Consider the following 21,232-nt stretch of genomic DNA (forward strand, 5'->3'; position numbering starts at 1 on the left):
TTAGGACATCTTTCTCTGTGAAGTATTTCCCAGGAGAGTCATGGTGGCAGGCTCCAGCCAGTGTGGAGCAGGCTGGCCAGTTAGCAGTTATGCTGGGAATCAAATCTCTTACTCTGAGTGAGAATTAGCAACTCATTAGTGCCCTGACTGCAAAACACACTCTGTTATATAATTAAAGCCAACATGCACTTGAGTTAAAATTTTACAGTTAGCCTCATCTGGTATTTTGGGACTGTTATCACACCTATGGCCTTCTTGTACCTGACCGAACGGAGTATGCAGATAGAGGAATTTGTTTGTTTGCTGCCTTGGCCACTCTACCTGGATCTCTGACATGCATTTATCCCACACTTTCGATGACATCTGGCATCAATTATTTTCTTTTATTTTTGTTGAGCTTTTGGTATGGTTTTCAAGTGCAAGAGCTTACTGAATTATCATTTTTACACTAAAACTTTTACATTTTGATGAGACTTACAAACCCCAGGCTAAAGATTTAACCACTGGCTAAAGATTTCTTTGAAGAGCTGGCTCAGCAGAGACAAAAATTTCCTTTCAGGCCTCTCTGTCTGGGCATGCACAACCCAATTTACATTTAAATTCCGAGCTCATGACCCTATTTGTGACACTGATTTTGGGAGCTGATGATCTTGAGCTAGATGGCAAATTTGGAAAGACTATTTCACCCAACAGCTCCACATCAACCTTTTCTCCTTTCTCACTCAAAGTGATTTTGCCTGTTCAGCTCTGCTGAATAGAGCATCTAGTTCCATGTTAGTAAAATCTACAGTCTGACTAACACAATTATCTGAGAGCTCACAGGAGGCAAAATTTCCTTAACACAAACTACTATTTTTATTGTTATGTTGTTAAATCTATTGTCATATTTTTAAATTATCTACAAGAAGTTGTAGACTGGGCTGCAAATCTGACAGAGGATCCTAGGCTTTTACTGCACACCCATCAAGAGCTGGAGTGTGCAGTTCTGAAGACTTATTTGCCTTTCCCACGACTATGATCCACTTGGATGGACCTAAAACCAGTTTGGAGTAAAAGCAAAATCCCCTGGTGTCCAGCAGCAGTTGGGCAAAGCCCATCCACATGGCATCACATACTTTAGAAGTGAAGATAAATTTATAATTTCTGTCACAGACTGAACATTCACTGTGAAATAGATAAACTAATCAATTATTGACAAATAAAATATTCCCAGTAGTCATCTAAAAGCTAAAATGGTTAATGCGAAAACCAGAACCAATCTACTTCCATTTGTATTTGTAGCATGACAGCTGTTACCTGTAGATCTAAAACATCAAAACACAACCTAGAGAGAAGAGAGAAAAACATCAGGATGCATATTGAAAAATGGTGGGAATATTAGATACCAGATAGTCCACCACATCTCCTGACAGCAGAAGGGGATGACACACACCTTGGTGCTGGTCTAGCCCCAGCTTCACAGCAACAGGCTGAAGCCTCATAGCTCTGATGAGAAGGGAAATGAGTAATTGCTCGGCAACCATTTGTGTATGGAGAATTTACTGGGGCTAGATGAGATGTAGGAAGTACATAATAGGTGGAGAAACATGTACAAAACCCATGTCTGAGTACAGTACTGAAATTAAGGAAGTTTTTCTGTGATTATTTCATGTGACAGATGACGCCATTTCTTTTCAACATTTATAAATTCTTACATGGCTTCCTTCACAGGTGAAGTAACGCTGAGAATGTGCCTGTCCTATAACTAGCTAGCCTGGGTACCAGGAGCCAACCCTTGTAGGAATGGATCTCAGTATTTAGAGAAACAACCTTCCACAGCAGCCTGAAGGGCACGATTTGTGGACTTAGAAACCCAAGAATGAGTTTAAAAACCCCAAAAACTGTCCCTTACCAACAGGAAAGGACAGTTCATAGAGGACATGCCACACTTTATTGAAGTCAAGAAGAGCCATAAAGATATTTGATATCCTAAAGCAGTGACAACTGTGGAAATTAGTCTGTGAGAGAAATAAAATGTACTTTTACTGAGAGGAAGGATATACTATCTGTTTTATGGTGTGATTACAGGGGTGCTGAGGGGAAGACACAAAAAGGCTTCTTGTGATCCTTTTTCTCCCAGCAAGGACAACTACAGCTGCTGGCTTTTCAGATCCTCAAGCAAATGTGCTGCCAATGACAAAGCCACTTCCAAAAGGAAGCAAGAAGGCAGGACTGTGGTTCTCTTCTCTCTTGCACAAGTCAATAAAGCTAAGGATGGGACTGCAGGCTCACTTTTCCATGCGCCATTCCCTTCAGTTGCCTTTGGAAATTCTGAATTATTAAAGTTAGTATAGTATTTGTATAATGTAGCTCATATCTGTCAGACCTCTGAGTGTTAACAACAAAAGGACAGAAGAGAGTAGAACTCCTTCAAAGAAACACCAACAAAGTGCTTTTCAGAATATTCAGAATATGGTGTTGGCTTCCTTCTCTAGTGCTTCTATTACTTTTAACTAGATCTTTCTGTAATCAATAGATTCTACTGTGAACTTCAATACAATAGAGATATTGTATTGAAGTTCACAGTAGAATGCAGGAAAAAAATATGAGGGAAAATGTACTGTGGTTGTGAGATAATGTTTGTCAGTACCATGACAGAAGTGGAGAAATTTCAGAACTTTAATCTGAAGCTGTTCTTTCACAGAGGGACAGGAAAGTATAAAAACTAACCAACCCAGATAAAACTGGCCCAGAAAAATGTGACTGTAAATTATGCCTATAATTCTCATGGAATTATAAACAACTCTTATTGTTAATTAATTGCCACAGAATAGATTACTTAAATGGTCAAGATGAAAGCCTTCTGCCAACAAAGAATGAGATACTCTTACAGGTACATTGAAATGTTTTTCTCTACATATTTTATTACAGAATTTTATAGCCCACTTTAAGCAACTCCACACAAATTGACTCACTATCACTTAATTAATTAGCTCACATTTCACAAAGTTAGTACAGAGGATTTTCAAGAGCATATCAGGTAGTTACATGTTCTTGGTGAATAAAAGCAAAAAAAAAAATCCTGCAACTGATGTCAGCTGAATGAAACAAATTTACCAAAATGCACAGCAGTATTATGATTGTCAGTTTGACTGTTATCCACTTACACTGAGAATTTCCAGATGAGACTATTCTTAATTTCAGTTCCTTTCACTATATGTCATAATTTCTATTTTCACCACATTTTTGTAAGTGTACTTATTCACACCTCATGAAGACAGTTTCTACTGAAAGTGTTTAAGGATGAGAGAAATGCACTTGCAATGCATAAGGGATGGGACAGATGGATTTCCTTTATTTTCCTCTATGTAGACAATGCTGTCTAGCTTTCAATGACACTGCATCTAATAACACTCTCATGTTAAGCTAATAGCTTAGCTAACTAATAACTAAGCTAATAGCATCCTCAGTTATGTCAGTCTGACTGCAAATAACTCTCAGGGTGATGCAGTTAAGCCAACACAAAAATGTTTACATCAGTATAAGCACCAGTACACTTTATGCTTATAAAGGCCCCTCTGAAAAACCACCATATCCTAAAAAGTTTCAAAGATATGTATGTTGATGTTCATATCCATTCATTAACTTCTGTACGTCTGCTTGGATATACTCAAGCAAAAACTATGTCTGTGCTACAATGAAGCCACATTACATGTCTGTCCTAACATCATTGCAGTGCCTAAACCACATGGCTCCAAATGAAGATTAAGGATTTCAAAGCTCATCATAGCTTACCATAGCTTGACACAACAAAGAACAGCGCTATGTCACTGCAGCTCTTTATAAGCTCAGAATTCCATGCAAACCACAAAGAGAAATATGAGCAAGTGATGAGTATTCAATTTCCAACAAATATGAAGTAAATTTTAAAGTAAATTTAATAAACTTAGCATGGACTATTCTCCAGAAAACTAAGGGTCACAGAAGTTTCTCATCTAGAGGACACAGGCTATGCTTGATTTACAAGCAGCAGAAAAATGATATTACATATAGCTGGAAGCTATATCTAATATTATTTTCCTGTTCCTTCTAAAGTACTACTGCTACTAAAAAGTACCCAGGTTTTAGTTTATTCTGAAAAACCATGCCTGAAAAAGCTGCTGCCCTGATGACTCCTCCTTGAAAAGCTTTTCAAAAATTTTTTATGTAACCTCTCCTACTCATCCACACAGTTAATGATCACTGTACTCCCTTAAACTTTCCTGTTTAACAATCCCTTCTCCCACTGTCTTCCAGATGCCCCTTTTGCTTAACCATCCTAATTCAGTGGGAGTGATTAGATGCTTAGCCTTTTAGAAAATCTTGCTGCATAATCAGCACTCAGCAGCCTCTCTCAGGAACCAATATTATTAAACCTTGTCCTACAACAGAACCATTTAGTTTCTGAGCATTACTCCTTATTCATGCATCACAGCTCAGCAGGACTGCTGGCAGCTATAGGGAATACTTAGTCATCAGATCTCAGAAGAATTTTGGAAGAATTTGCCAACAGGTGAAAACTAAGCATGGTCCATATGCACCTGAAATACCTGAAGAGGATGGCTCTAAAATTTGGAAAGATTTTCTGGTGATTTCAGCAGGGGTAAAGTTAATTTTCTTCACAGTGGCTAATACAGGGCTGTGTTCTGGATTTCTGCTGGACACAGAGTTGATAATACAGAGATGGTTTTGTTCTTGCTGAGCAGGGCTTATACAGAGTCAAGACCTTTCTGTTTTTCATACTGACACCTGGCAAGGGGCTGGAGGTACATGGGAGGTTGGGGTGAAACACAGCTGGGAGAGGTGATCTCAACTGACCAAAGGGATATTCCAGGCCATATGGCCTCATGCTCAGGATAGAAAGTGGGGGAAGAAGAAAGAAGGAGAGGATGAAATGACAGCATGTGTCTTCCCAAGTAAACTTTACATGTGATGGGGTTGTGCTCTCCTGGAAACGGCTGAGCAGCTGCTTACCCACTGGAAGTAGTGAATGAATTCCTTGTTCTGCTTTGCTTGTGTGCATGACTTCTGCTTTTCCTACTAAAGTGTCTTGTCTTTGTGTCAACCTCCGTGTTCTATGCTTTTACTCTGCCAATTCTCTCCCCAGTCCTGCTGGGGGACAAGTGACCAAGTGGCTCTGTGGGGTTTGGCTGCTGACTGGGGTTAAACCACGACAGATTTTAATCTCAAATTTCAAATCTCCTAGATATGAATGAAAAATCATGCCACTGCACAAGCAGTCACACTTTCAAAGACACACCTGACTTGTCTTAAAGCTCACCATTAGCAAGCTACTGGCAACTCGCTGATAGGTTCAGTGTGGCGAGTGAAGGGTGCTCTGACACATTACATTATGGTGTCCTGAGGCTTGTCTCTCTCCAATTTAGCTTCTGCTCACACTCTCTTTTGAAGAGTGAATGCTTTTCTTTAACACTTTACACTGCCAGTCACCTAGCAATCACTTGTCACTGACGGGTCTTAGGTCTTCTTTCTCATTCCCTCCATGGCCTCCTGGGAAGGCTCCTGAAGAGATGATGTGCTGCACCGAGCGACAGCAATCCTGTGGCCAAGAGTGTTCAGAGAGAGAGTCATGGGGAAAGAAGACTGGTCAAACACAAACACTGAAAACCTTAAGCTGGAGGCGGAAAACTGATGCCAAAGCTGAGAACGCTTCCCATATTTCATTAAATCCTGCGCAAATTGCCTGCAAAGTCTCTGCTAACCTGCCCTACCTGTCTCACTGGTTTTGAAAGCTGTTTCATGAAATAACAATCTACCAAAAAACTGGAAATGCTGTCTCAAATGCCTTTACAATAATGAATGAAGCTAACAGTCAGGAAAGATAATTTCCTTCAGAATAAATACTGAAACATTTCATGTTGTGGATCATGTAGAAAGTCTTAGCAAATTAATGCAATCTTAACTTTCATAATGTATCCTTGTTAGACAGGAACTGAGAAGCTGTTCAGTTATCCTTATCACATATCAGCAATAACCAACACCAGTTGAAAGTTTCCAATTAAAAAAAAAGAATCACAATAGAAGCTTATAAATAATGAATGAGCAAAACCTTTTTCATTCACTAGCAGGCAACCATTTCTTTGTTTAAAGACAAAAATGCTGAGATTAAGAATCACAGTTCAAATAAGGAAGAAAATGTCAGGTCAGATAGAAGATTATTTTTCAGCAGAAGCTGCCAGAAAAGAAAGACTCAAGGAAGAAAAACAACATGTTACCTTTGCAAGGATTTGAATTGTGACAGTTTTTACCCTTGTAATTAGAGTTTTAAGATTTGTTTTGCCCTAAGAAATGCTGCTTCCATCTTTAACTGCAGCATAGCTATTTCCTTCATTTATTTATGTATTTTATTTATGAAATCCTAGATTTCATTGCTTTGGAAACATATAGACACAGCATACAGGAAATCTTGAGTTATGAAAGCAGTATATATAACAAGTGATAATTACTCCTCATAGCCAGTTCTCTGGCTATAAATCTTTCAGTCACCCATAAAGCAAAACAGAAGAAAGGTCAGACCACACAAAGGCCAATCAGGGCATCCTTAGAGTCAGGATAAAAGCTAAGGAGTCTTAACCCTGGGTGTATTTCACTATGTTAGTAATAGTATTTTGTCAAAAGGACAAAGCAAGTAAGTAGTACATAAAATATAATTAAATAACCTGAGTTCATAAAAGGATCTAGTAATTTTGCTGTCCAAGAATATTCTTCTATAAAAATTTCAAGAATTTGCATTTTTACGAGCTTTCAAAAATTATTTTTACTGATTCTTTTTAAACTTTGCTTTCACCTTTCTTATTATAATTCTGTCTCTTACTTGGTTTGTTAGACTGACTTGTAGCTCTGAATAGAAATTTAGTAGTATAGTTCATATGGATTTAATACCTACAAATAACAGGTATTTATACAGAAAGAGCTATATAATGAAATTTTTAAAAAAGACTGTTTAAAACAATTATTTCTTTAAATGTGAATTGTTAACACCATCATTATAGCTTTCATTCAGGAAACTGAGAAAGGTATAAATAAATATAAAGAAATGAAGGCAGATCATCCATGAAGCATAACAACAGTTGTGCTGAAGCAAATGAACGGAGCTTACATTAATTCTTCTGAATAGAAGTTCCTGTTTCTTAGGATGCTTAATAAAGTCCTTGATAGTTTGAAATGAGGTTGCTGCACATGAGATCACACTTATTCTTGGATTTAATAATTGTAGCATAAAATCTTCACTGATAACACAGTGTATAACCTGAAATGTATGTCAGTAATTTGAATAAACTCTAGTAAGTAAATTAAAAGATAAAAATATATATTCAAGCAGATATGGTATGATTATATTCTAGGATACATGGATATGCAAAACCTGCAATATATTAGTCTAACCAAGAGTTGTTCTGTTCTACTGTTCATTGTCTATTATTTATTTGATTAACTTTTCACAGAATGCGAATCCTCATCATTCTGGGAGTTTATTTGCCAAAATAAATTATTCTTTAAAACCAAATGGTGTAATTATACATGTCTTATTTAATATTAATATTAATATTTATCTAAATGTAGCATGGTCTACAAAAATTGATATTTATACCATTTATCATTCTGAGTTACTTCCTGGCAGAGTCCAAACCCAGCAGACTTTTCTTGACTCAGAATTTACGATGGGAAATAACATTGTACATATAAAACTACAGGCAGAAATCATGAGAAGAGACATTTGCTCTATTAATAAACGATAACTCAATTTCATTACTTGTTGTGTCACACACTGGTCCATTTTCTGCAGGGGTGTGTGAGCGAATCAGCCTGTGCAAGCCTGGGCTGACTTCCCAGGAGAACTCCCAGGAGCTTCCCAGGTTGGAAAGGCCATCCAGGCAGTGACAGGTTTGGACATGGATACCACTGATGTGCAGAGAACCTCCCTGGCAGCAGCCCAGGGCCCAGCAGCAGCTCCATCTGTCAGAATCTCTCTGGGAGAGGGAGAACTGAAGACAGGACCGTGCAGGGTGTGGAGGTGGCAGTGAGAGAGGCAGTGGCCACGTTCTCTTTCCTCCTGAGCTTGATTTCAGAGCACTGAAATGTCAGAGGCTGTGAGGCAGAATTCAAAATACACCATGACACTGCACTCATTCAAAGGTAAGGGACAGCAAACCACAGGAGTGCAGTGCTGCACTCATTTCAAAATCTCTGGTGTTTCCAAAGAAACCCAAGATGACAGAGCATTAGTGTATCCACATCTTTTATCCAAGGGGAATAAATGCAATTATTATGTCCCTGGTGTCCTGAAAACTCAGTCTGAATAGGCACAGGGTGCACTATCAGGATAGTCTGGCAAAAGAAAGATTTGAATCATTATGAAATTACCAGATTTCTGTTTTTCAGTTACGCCAAAAGTTACTCATGAATTTAAATCAAATCCACTAAGCAGTGTCATTTAGGGAAGAAAAGACTGGGATAGCACTGCTGTCAGTCTTTTCTGACTTACCAGGGTAAAGTACACATGCAGCTTAAAAATCAAGACACCCAAGACAGTGACCTAAGCCCAGTTTTCCATCTGCTAGCTCAGCACTTAAGCTTTCCATATGAACATGACAGATGATGTGATAGAAGATATCCTGACAGGAAAGACAGGGTCCCCAGGGACCTGGATGACCCTGACTCCAGCCCAGCTACATACTCTGATTGAATGAGAAAGGACATCAAGGTGACCTTTTCCTCCCCTGGTATGCTTAATATTCTAGCATTTCATTTGATTTTCTTGTGCATGCCCAAAAGAAATGTTTTGCTACAACCACCTAAGCCTATTACTTATGTAACTGAAATTCTAAATTCAGTGTGCAATACCAATTATTTTTTGCAGTAGAAAAAACAAATTTAAAAACCCACATCAGTTACTTAAAAGCCTGATGTGGTTACCTTTTCCCAGAGAGGCTTTTGCTGTCAGTGTGGTGATGCACAGCACAACAGTTTGACAGCAGCCCTGGTGTGTGGACAGCTGTAGCTGCCCTGCACATGGCTGCTAGGTCTCTGCCACTGTTTTCAGTGGCTGCTCAGACATACAGGAGGAGCTGCACGATGCACTTCCCCTTGTGAGGGCTGGTTAGCCCTTGCTAACTTACATGATAACCAAACTGAAGTGCACAACATGACAGAAATAAAACTGTCTCCCAGAGCAGAAGATGCGTGCTTCACCAAAGGATGGCACCACAATCACACCCCCTAGCAAGGCAGTTTTCCCTTCACTTAGCAAGGCATGTCTGCTTTCTGTCACCATGCAGGGGAGAAACATAAACTCCATTTTGGCCCATTTGGATGCATAGTTATGATTATATAATTGGAGCCTTCCCTCACCTTGTGTCAGGGCTGTGCTCCCCTCCCCTGGCAAAGGGAGGCTCAACACATGCTGAACAGCCTCCCATAGGCTGTGCCTGCTCTGCTCCAGCTGAGAGGTCCTAAACCAAGATGCTCTGCCTTCTTCCTTATGTACTGCATCCTTAAAGTTTTACAGAGTTAAGAGGGTGTTATTTAAAGGTTGTAGTTTCACAGTTACCAAGCCTGAAAATGCAGGAGAGCAGCAGTTGTTGTGCATATTATGTGTGTTAGATCTCAGCTACTCATTATGTCCTTGAATAACCATTCTTGCCATTACACCAGGTGGCCTGTGAAAACACTGCAGCTCATGAAGAGCATTCTTCATGATTCAGGGTCAAACCCAAAGGCAGAATTCCCACTGTCCTCATCCTAAGATACAAAATAAGGGAGTTGAGGCAGTGCTGAACGCATTCATACAAAACTGCCAATTCTATGATCTTTCCAGTCTTATGATTTGTACAGTAGCTGCCAAAGTTTTTATCCTGTACAAGAAATGCAGTTTTGAGTTATCCAGGCTGGTTTATTCCAAATACTTTACTCAGGACTTGTAGGGGAATAATTCAGGAAAAACTTTAGAGCAACAAAAAACCCCCTTGTGCTGTAACCTGCAACTACAAGTGATCACTTACTGAGATATAGGGGAGTCTACAAAGGCCCCCAAGTAGCAATATCCCCCCTAGATCACTGTTTCAGTTTCTGCTGCAGAGATGAACAAGACTGCTGTCACTCAAAGAGCCATCAAAAGCCAGAGACTTTGAGATTTTCCAGCTCTAGCCTTCCCCTGACAGTCAGCTCCCCATGCAAAAGTCTCATGGGATCACAGATTGGATTTCCTTGTCCTCAGGGAGGCACGCTCTGTTCCCATAAGGGACAGGCTTGTCACTGCTACAATTAGGGACTGCACTCTAGGGAGTCAGAGAACAAGCAGTGTTACACAATGCCAGGATGCCTGTCTAACCCAAGAACTGCATGATTCTATGAGTGAGGTAAGTGTGTGCCTGGCTGCAAATTTCAGTGTTTCAGAATCATAGGAAGGGTCCTTAAAGATCATCTAGTTCCAGACCCCTGCCATGGGTAAAGCTGCATTTTACAAGTAGTCGTGGCTGCTGGGAAATATCTCTTCAAAATCTCTCTCTTGTCTGTCCCCATGAGGCCACCTGAGAAGTTTGTAAGGTTTGGGTTACTCACCAGGAGGAGGGATGCTGTGAGAGTGTAAAGATGTGTGAGACGCCCAGAGCCTGGGGCACTGCCTGAGGGGTTCAGGTGGTGAGGCTGTGAAGCCCCATGACCTCAAGCACTGAAAGAGGAGAAAACATGACCATGCCCCACTCAGTTCTCACAGGCTCTAAGAGACAGATCCAGAAGATGGAACCCACTCACGAGAGGCTGCTGTCTAAAACAGGAGTGGTGGGGTTTCAAACATCAGCATTTGAAATGTTTTGTGTAGCAGCCCTGCCCCACAGACCCCTACAAGGATATGTCTCACTCTATTAATTTCCATTTTATGCTTTTCATTCTTTTATGTAAATATATGTGAATCGTACATCAGCATGAGACCAAAGCAGTTTTGAAACATAAGATAATGGCCAAGTCACAATTTAGCCCACCCTGATCCACACCTTTCATACTGATAGAGTTGTTTGACTTCCACCGTATCCCACTAGTACATTTTAGTAGGATGAAATCTAGTCTTGAATTACAAAATTTATCACCACTACTATTTCATTATTTTTCATTTTAGAAACTAAAGATGTTAAAAGTTAAGGGGGTAAAAACCCTTCAAAAATAATAATCTTTGCAAAAGAAAACTCATTAAGAAAACTATTTTGGTTTGGTCAGATTTGGGGGGTTTTTTATCTGTGAGCTGATCCTATGCTCAAGACAAAGAAACCACTCCAACTGGAACTGGTTAAAAGTCAAAGTTCCAGAGGAATAACTCATTTTTTCTGCTGCTTCAGCAAACCTCCATTTGTTTTAACCTGTTTTGAGTAACCTCTTTGTACTAATCCACTGGAAAAAAAAATTTTAAAAAGGAGGAGAAAGGTCCAACAGTGATTTCCTTTGAGCACTAATTAGGAACAACATTTTACTACAAGCAGAGAAATTGCTGTAGAAGACTGTCTAAGACACAAACAACAGTTTTAAAGTGAAACCCATTGATTTTATCTTTAATGATTGCTTTGAAAATTTTCTTAAAATATGGTATATGTCATCATTGTGTGGTTTCATTTTAAATTCGGATTTATTTTTCCTTTTATTTCTTCATCTGGAGTTTGAATAGCTACAGGAAGCAGATTAGCAATAAGAGAAAAAGCCTGCAATGGAAAGCTACAGCCATTAAACTATAATTACTTCAAATAATAATGGATTTAATAATTAATATAGAGCAGTTATATAATACACCTGACAGACAGCTCTGGAATAAAGTTTTGTGGCAAAGCTCAGCCAGAGCACAAAAGTGTTTATGCATAAGCACAGCATTGTATTTGTGCATAACATGAAATACACTTCTCTAAAAGTTTCCAGAATTGAAACTGATACTTCAGGTACTAAGAGAAAATTTGACAAAAGACTCCTAGTTTCAGAGAATCTATTCTGCTCAGAAAATTGATAGCATACAGCAACACTGTGTTGTTAGGACAGGATTTATGCCTGTAGGAGTGAAATACAATATAAGGCAAAAATCCTTGCAAGGCTGATTAAAAACAGAAAAGCAGAAGCATGCATTTTTTTTCTCATGTATGAATATTGCAGTACGAGACTAAAGAATTGTAGAAATTTTTAAATTTTTTTGGCATAAAATATTATATTAAATAAACCCCATAGGATGCACAAAACTTTGGAAAGCTGTTGTATAAAATGGATGTAATGGGTTTTTTATTGCAAGTGGGATCAAAAGTAAAAAAACTGTAGTGCTTTAAATGAGAGAGATTGGTGTCTAACTGTTCTAATATAATTTTTTGTCTTTTGCCTAAGACAATGGTAAAACTGTAGGTGAAGAAAGCTGAAGCTAGTTTGGAGTATGAGAGGAAGCAGAATTCTGGGAGAAGGTAAGGCTAAAAGAAGTTTAAAAACATTTTAAAAAGCTTTTCCCTGAAACTGATAGCAAAGTTGTAGTGTAACTTACAAAAGTCAGTTGTCCCATTAACTTTATTTCTGACAAGTCTGAAAGTCAAAACCACAGCGATTAAAGTATGAGAAGGGATTTTAAATTTTACCTGAAGTGAGTGAGTGAGTACAATCTCAGTGCATATGCATCTGAGTAACTGCTACCAGTCCCTTGATATTTACAGCATTTGATGGAAATTTAAGTCATAAAATGTATCCAGAAGAAAAAAAAAAAAGAAAAGTTACATACTTGTCAATAAATCTTTAACTACCCAAATTTTGAGAATCTCAGTACAAAACTGTACTAAAAAAGGACTTAGGCACAAGTTTTGTCTCTTCACTGTCTTATAAACAATTCCTTCTTCTGCAATAGAATGTACAGATTCATGGGAGCTCTCAATGCAAGTCAAGTGCTGTTACTTCTTCTCAGTAAATGATGTGAAAATGTTCTCTTGCTTCCCTGTGTTTTGGGTAGGTACAGAAAAATCTGTTACAAATCTCTTGTTTCTAGTTTTAATTAACTTTGATTTAAACAAGAGCCATGGGATGTAAGACAATAAAGGTCTAAACTCATGAGCAAGCAGTAGCCACAAACATATGAAACACATCTGAGATGAGAAATCACACTTCCTGTGTGAGTACAGTCCCTGGATCTGCACTTGTGTATTTGGAAATCTGGCACCTTCAAATTCCAGCTACAATCTTTTCTTTATTCCTGATGCCTTCATCACCTCAATGACATTACCATCTGGCTTTCTAGAAGGAACAGAGATGTCCTGGCCATGGTTTTAGTAGAACCAGTACCAGGAAAAAGAAGAGACAACAGAGGGCCAGGATTTATGGCTCATATTGCAGAGCTTTAGTTAAAGTTTGCCTTGGGTTTAAGCCCACCCTGCTTAAATCACTTTTCACTTAACCAGATCATGTTACTCCTCACTGCATCAGTACCACAAGTGAACATGGGAGAAAACACAGCTGCTGAACAGAACAGGGCTTGTGCTGCATCTCCCTCTGCACTGGCCTAGCTGCAAGAGGAGTCCCTGGCTCCTTTTCAATCACACCATTGATGGGGAGAGCACTGCTCTCGGCAGCACCTCTGTTTTCCATGTGCAGCACCAACTTGCTTTGCCTTTGCTCTGCTGAATTATTTCTGGCACACTCCTGTGGATATATTACTGAAAATGGAAGTTTCTTAGTTAAATGGAAAAGATTCTATAACTCATGTATCCTATTCATGGACTGTTTCTGCAGGTGCTTTTCAACCCTGAGCTGTAAAGGATCGGATTATTACAATTCATAGGGAAAGCAATTCTCACTTATGGTATTGAGGCCAGAAGTCTCAATGGTATTGAGACCATGACAACCTGCTGCATCACTTGAGTTGTTACATTCCTGTGCACAATGCCCTCATTCTTGCAGATTTTGAAGCTGCTGTTTCATTCAAAGGTAGCACATCATGGGTTTTCTGGTACTTCTTGTGTGTGTATGTGGGAGGCACAGTGGACCTACCATGAAAACTTCATGGACTCTTCTGGACTAGCCATTGAATGACAGTCCTTTCCTGCTCATGTTCCTACTCTGAAAATACTGAATCCTTTCACAGCTTTGACATGTGCCCCACCTCACCCCTTCAACATACCAAAACCACTTTGCATGACTGGGATATCTGACAAGGGAGACCAGAGAGAGAACAGAGAGCAGGCTGACACAGGTACAGCTGTAGGACACACAGTTCAGTGGCCAGGTCAGGCAACCATGCTGAGCCTGGTGAACAGCAGCAAAGGTGGTGGGAGGCACAGAGAAAGGATGGGAGGACACAGACACAGCCTCGTCATGCTTCATTGCCAAAGGTCACAGCAGGCAATGCTGGAGAGATGAGAGCCCTGAGAGACAGCTGTGTTTATCCTTAATGCCTGCAGACCTCCAAAAGAAATACTACATACAGACCTTTTCACCTACTGTTAAGTCCCTCATGTAATATCTAAATTTCTTAAAACAAAACAACTATTTTACCCTTTATCATTTACCAAAACAACCATTCTCTACCATTCTGAAGTTTTTCAGAAGAGTTGCAATGAGAGAGTTACAGGTAATATTCAGCCAGATCCAGTTCAAAAGTGGCAATTCATCAACACAACAGCAATAACTGCTCAGATTGAGATTTTTGTTTATAAAAATGTACTTCTGAGTTTCCTGATTTTGCATATGAAAATGAAGTAATGAACAAACAGAAAATATACACTCATACTGCATTTTTGATAATGTATAATTTTATTCTTTTTTTTAGCCTGGGACATGATGTTCTCAGACTGTTTTAATTTCCTTCAGTGGGTCTTTCCATATCTTAGGAGATTTTTACAGGACATGCTGAAAAACCTCTGTGGATGAAAGATAATTGCATTCAATTGAAAACAAATGCTAAATGTATCATGATCTAGCTTGTGCATTGTCTGTTTCCTTCAATAGCTGATACTGGTTTTGTGAAAACCTACTCACTGACTTCAGTAAGAGAAATTGGGTAAATCTGTTCTGAAGAGGTCCAATTTCCTGCTCTTCTTTTCTTAATAAAAACCTCCTTTACACCCCATACAAACCTTTTGTTGAGCTTAAACATAAAATTACCTGCTCTCTGATACCCAGTAATATGCTTCTAAATCATCTAATTCCCATCCACTTGAAAATAAAAATTATTCTATACCTTGACCCAGCCTAGAGTGTAATTTAACAATCAAGAAAGCACTATACACATAATTTGAAGTGGTGAAAAACCATCTGAATTTCTCTGCTTCTTACCGGAGACATTTTCTTAAAGGAACTGTGTATGACTAATCTAGTTCTACCTCAGAAAGAAAACAGGCCTCTTGAAAATAAAGTTGAACAGAATTATCACAATAAATTTGTGTAAGAGCATGCCAGATAAGAGAATATAATTTTCTAAAATTATATTACTATAGATTTATAGAAATCATCAATAAAAGAAAGTGTTAAAGCCACTTTTAAAATAAACTGTCTCCAAATTAAATTACAATTTTTGTCAGAATTTAATTTTTGGTGGAAACAAATAAAGAATTAATGAAATCAACTTATTGGTTTAAATACTGCATAATGATTTTTTCTAACTACAAATAAATTTATCTTGCAATCTCCTTTGATTTCCAAGCAAAACCAACAAATGCAAAATACAAATTCTGAAATATTTAATCTCTTTCCCAGATGTTAAACAGGATTACTACATATAGCAAAATTCAGTAAGTGTTACTAAATATTTTTTAAAAAGAAAAATTTAAAATGATATCATCAAACAGCATTTGGGTTTTGGTTCTTTCTGGTTGGTTGGTTGGTTGGTTGATTTCTCTACAGATGTGGTTGTTAAAATATTCTGTATTGGTAACAAATGCATTAAGAGGGAGAGACAAAGGAATCTCTGCTGAGGTGACCAGGTACCAAACTGGCTTTCTGCAGGGAACAGGCACAAGGGGACACAGTCAGCCACAGCCATTAGTCAGATGCCTCAGGGAGCCCATAAAGTGTCCAAAACCCAGGTACAGCACTAGCAATTTCTGTGCTTGTAAAATTCACTCCAAAACTACCCATTAGCCTGAGGTGACACATCCCACAAGACTGCTGAAGACATAAGGCACCACACACAAGAAAGTCGCAGCTTTTCACAGGATGTTGGGTCACCAACTCAGCTACCTTGGTTCAGCCATCATAAATACACAAATTATCAGACAATTATCTGTTTAAAAAACTAATTTGCTCAGGTTGTGGAAGCAGATTGTCATTCCCAACTGGCCTTAAAGTCAACCTAATGGGAGAAAAATTTGGATTAATATTTCCATTCACAATTCACCATACAGAGGATAAGAGGTACAATGAAGCCTGGTGTTGAAAACCTCACTGAGAGCTTCCTGCTTTCTGGATGGGGTACTGCTGGCCATTCACCATGATCTGCAGGTACAAGAAAACTTTATGCAGCAAGGCAGTATAAATTAGGATGGTAAAGTCTCCTTTTTTCCCCATGTCAAACTACAATAAGTCATTCATGGTGGTATAACTACCAATTCTAGGAACTGAGAAACTAGTCTTCAGATTTGCTGTGCTATCCAAATTGTTGTGCTAGGGAGGAATCTAAAATTAATTTAATCTCAATTTGCATTACTAAAAAACACAATTTGGGCTTTTTCAGCTTTCTTAGCAAGGATTCTCATATTTTCAGATCTAATTTTGTTTGATTTATTCTTCAGCAGTACCAAATTATTTTTTTGAGAGCTAAAGCTAGTAAAAAATAAGTGTCTGAACTTGGTTATTTAAACACTATTATATGGGAAGTGATTGATGCCTTTAAACCTACAGAAGAAGCAACTGGGTAGGGCTTCATTCAACTTATTTCCATTTAACCTAAATTCCTCCTTTTTAGAGCCACTACACTATTCATTAGTTAGAAGATTATTTGGTGGGATTCCACTGTCCAAATTTCAGTGGGTATGGTGTATATTACAGCTACCTTGTCTGGGGTTTCTGTCAAGAAGCTGAGAAGACAGGCACTTCTTATAGAGCATGATTTGCTTGATTTCCTATAGACACATGCCAAAGGATAAGATTTAGTTTCATTCTGGAACTTTCTTCATCTTTCTTTAAGGTGGTTCAAGACAACTTACCCAGATGCAAATATCTGGGTAAGTTGTTTGAATTTTTCATGGATATCACACATGACACAGGTTTCATCTCCTGAGATGACCTCCTTACAAATAAAAGGTGAAGGAAAACAAACACTGAACTAATAAATTATTCCCTTCTTACACAATGATTTATCACATGCAGCAGCATAGCTTTGAAGAGAGTTGAAGGACAAATGTTGGAAAGAAAGGTTGCCATAGAGGCCACTAAACAAAACAATACCTGCTCACAAAAAATAATCCTGCTGTCATTACACCTCTACAGAGTGCAGCACACAGACAACCAAAACTGAGATCAGCCAGACATGACTCCTGTTGCACTGATATATTTGGGCTTAAGACTTTTCTTGACATTTCCTACCATTTAACTAGTTTAAGCTAATTATGTACCTTTTCCTGTTAATAAAGTAATTCAAAGGTCTATGACTGTTCAAATGTAAGTTAAGAAATTTCCATTTCTTTCCATTTGTGTTAGCCAGGAGATTCAATGACCTGGACACCAATGTCAAAAACAAATATGGGCATAATTAACAGTGCAGATATATTCTAGATCTGACCCATTACTTTTTTGTGACAAGAAAGAGGAATTTCCCCTAGCCCCACTCAGCATCCTAGATCAGTAACAGGAACATCCCTGTTACATCAAATAAGTGTTTAAGTTCCCTCTCAGAAGAATCTGGATGAGGGATCCAAAATCAGTTATCCCCCAGTTTAGATAAATGCCCCAGCTTCTGGACTATCATTTTGCTCTTTCTTTGTGGTAAATTAATATTTATACATCTATACATGGCAAAAAAGAATAAGTATGTAAGATTTGGAAATTCACCTCGAATATATCTCAGGAGCAGTTCAGTACCTTCAGAATAAAGGAGGTTTTGATGTAAATTCTTTTTCTACAGCAAGTGGAGGTTGGAACTACATCTGAATTATGCACTTTTTATGTGGGTGGTCTGTCTGCTGTGTATGGGGGCATCCTGAGCCGTGTTGCATTTTGTCATAAAACAATTTGTCCTGAGGTATTAGGGCTTAAGACATGGCTTATATGTGCCACATTTTAGTGCAAGTCTGGTGCAGATAAATGCTGGTGTAAATATGGGCATACAGGGAAATAAAGATCAAGCAAACATCTGAGGAACAGCTTGAGGATCTACATTCTTACCATTTAATTGGTAAAATAACTAAAATAGCTTTCAATTAGATCCATAATATTCAGTTATCAAATAAAACAAATATATGTTCTTGGCAAGCAGAGTCAATTTGTAAATTTTTCAAAACCAAAAAAAAAAAAAAAAACCAAAACCAAAAAAAACCAGTGCACAAAAAACCCCATTCAAAATGACACACAATTAACTGTATAGAGACTTTAGCAAGAAATAAATTCTATGTACACCTATTTCATTTGTACTCCTAGAGGAAGGCATTGCAGCAGGCTATCACACACCTGGTATAACTTCAGTTCTTGAAGAAATAAAGTTTTGCATTTCCTATGCCTCAAGAAAATAATTTCTATATTTTGGGTACTTAACATTGGTTCAGATTATATACTATGAGATCAAGGTAGGCTGTGGATCAATACTTTAAAAATTTAAAAGGTGCTACAGTCATAGATGAGTATTTAATCCATGTGCAAAACGAGGTCTCTTGTGTTGTCTGTCGTATTACAGGTTCGACTGTGTGAGAGGCTGAAGGCCCTGAATGCCCATCAATTTCACATTTCAGGATGGATTCAGAACTTTGCTGTATCAATCTCAGAGTTCAGTGTTACAACTACACTATCTTCATAAAGCACTGTTTAATTACAGCACATACACGGCAGTAATTCATCATACCATAAGCTACTGCTGATTAAAAGCTGTAAGCTGGTTTTAAAACCTTGTGCACTCATTATAATCAACGGTAGGGAATGATTCCTAAAGGCCTGACCCATTTCCAATGGGATTTGACCCAATTTAGTGTGATGCAGCTTCATTTATATTTTATCTGTTGTTTGGGTTTTATCCACCTAACAGATCAGCTATTGATTTCTATGTAACAGCACAATTTATAGAACCATTCCAGATCAAAAACAAAAACAGCTATTCAATTTTGTTTGTCCTTGGGTATTCCATTGGGATTAATTATCCACCATCATCTAGCTAGTTTGTTTTGGAAGATGAAATATGTATGGCATAACTGTCCTGGCAGCTTCTTTTACTACTTGACCATTACACAGAGTTACCTGAATATTTGGCCAATAAGTAATCTGAATAATCCCCTTAGTCCTTCTCTACCCTCATAATTACGGATCACAGGCAAAGTTCCCATCATTGAGAATGGCTGTTACATTGTAGTATAGGATGGAAACCTATCATGTGTATAAGCTAAGAAGCTCTCCTCCTTCTTCAGACCTTTACAAGGCACCCACATCTTTCAGTTTGGGAAATTTGTGGCAATTTCTTGAACAGCAATTAACAAATCTCAGATGAGGACAATTCCCAGAAAACTCATACCATCTGAGAAAAGGGAATACACAGGAGGATATTCTAGTCAAAGCACAAAGGAATTTACCACTGTGGCAGGGACTGATTGCTACTGGCCTTCTAAAGGAGTGGAAAACATACACATGGTGGTGACAGAGAACATTATATGATGCTTATGCCAAAACTGAGATACTAGTATATGCACATCACTATTTTTTATACAAAATTTAACCAATTGTAAAATTCCTAGCATTTTTACCACAGCAAGAATTAAACCTAGTTTTCAAGGTCTAGTTTTTTAACAGTTCTCTGCTCTACCAAGATATCAACAAAGATGAATTAAAAAAAAGATTGACAAAGGGAAAATTCAGAGAACCCTGAAGACTGTATTTCCTTTCTGTGCATCTTAGGCAGCTTTCCCATTTCTGTTTTAGTTAACAAACTATTTGGAATGCTAAGTGGCAGAAAATTTTACTGAACTAGAGTAACATTATGAAATATTTCAACTCTGTGTTTCCATCCCCATCCTGAGCAATGTAAAACAGGGACAGAATTTCATTTTCTTAATGTAAAGTGACTAAAAGTCAGGGACTAAAGGACTCCATGACCTAATCTCTCACCCAGTTAAAATCAGGTCTGCCAGGACAGACTATTCCAGTTTTCTTATCTGGCCCTTGAACTGAGTTTACCTTGGCTGCTTGGAACTTTTTCCTTGCTAGAGATTTTCAACATCAGTAATTTTATACTTCAGAATGGAGGGAAAAACTATTTGTGAGTTTTTACCTTTGATCCTGTAATTTCTGACTTTTGAGTACTTGGATTATGACATGCAAATGTAACATTTCACTCCCTTACTCCTGCCTCCCCACTTTTTGCTTGTTTTTAATTACAATGTCAGGATGAAAGGAAAGCTAAGAGGAATATATGTAGTCTTAAACAAAGCATAAATATTTCATCCTAAATTTATTCAAAATGATAAGAATATTAATGTCACCTGGAATGAGTGCCTCTTGAATGAATGTAAATTACAGACAGTCATGAGACAATTAATTATATTGTAATGAAGACTATAATGAGCCACTTTTACACCTGTTTTTTTAGTCTATAGATTAGTGAGCTGGTGAAAGCTCAAAGCAACAGATGCTGCAAAGGCTTAGAAATCATCTCTTGTCTCCATCCTTTGCATCTGAAGTTTGCAGTTATCTGAAGTTCAGGAGAAGCACTACTACATCTGGGGGTCCAACATGCGTAACTTTAATGCATGTCCAGAGTCCACAGCTGTCATCAGCCCAAAGGCTGGAGTGCACCTTACCCCCGTTACCCATGCCTGGCCATGGCTGTGTTGTTTGAGGCAAGAAGGCTGCTCAGAATGACAAAAAAATCACAGAATCATTTAGGTTGGAAAAGATCTCCAAGATCATGGAGTCCAACCTTTGACTGATCTCCGCCTTGTCAAACTTGACCATGGCATCAAGTGACAGGTCCAGCCATTTCTTGGATTCCTCAAATCTGTCACGAAAGAGGCAGTACACATTTCTGTAGGATATGCTGCCCAGCACCCGGAGGTATGCAGGCAGA

General features: G+C 38.3%; 1 protein-coding gene across 1 annotated transcript in view; it reads right to left on the reverse strand.

Annotated features, from left to right (window-relative positions):
• GABBR2 (gamma-aminobutyric acid type B receptor subunit 2) overlaps nt 1-21,232 on the reverse strand; it is a 457,309-nt gene that overhangs the window by 161,655 nt on the left and 274,422 nt on the right. The window lies entirely within an intron of this gene.

This window comes from Melozone crissalis, unplaced genomic scaffold (genome assembly GCF_028551555.1).
Source record: "Melozone crissalis strain CALT ecotype California unplaced genomic scaffold, PUWL_Pcris_2 ptg000042l_1, whole genome shotgun sequence".
In the NCBI taxonomy this organism is placed as follows: Eukaryota; Metazoa; Chordata; class Aves; order Passeriformes; family Passerellidae; genus Melozone; species Melozone crissalis.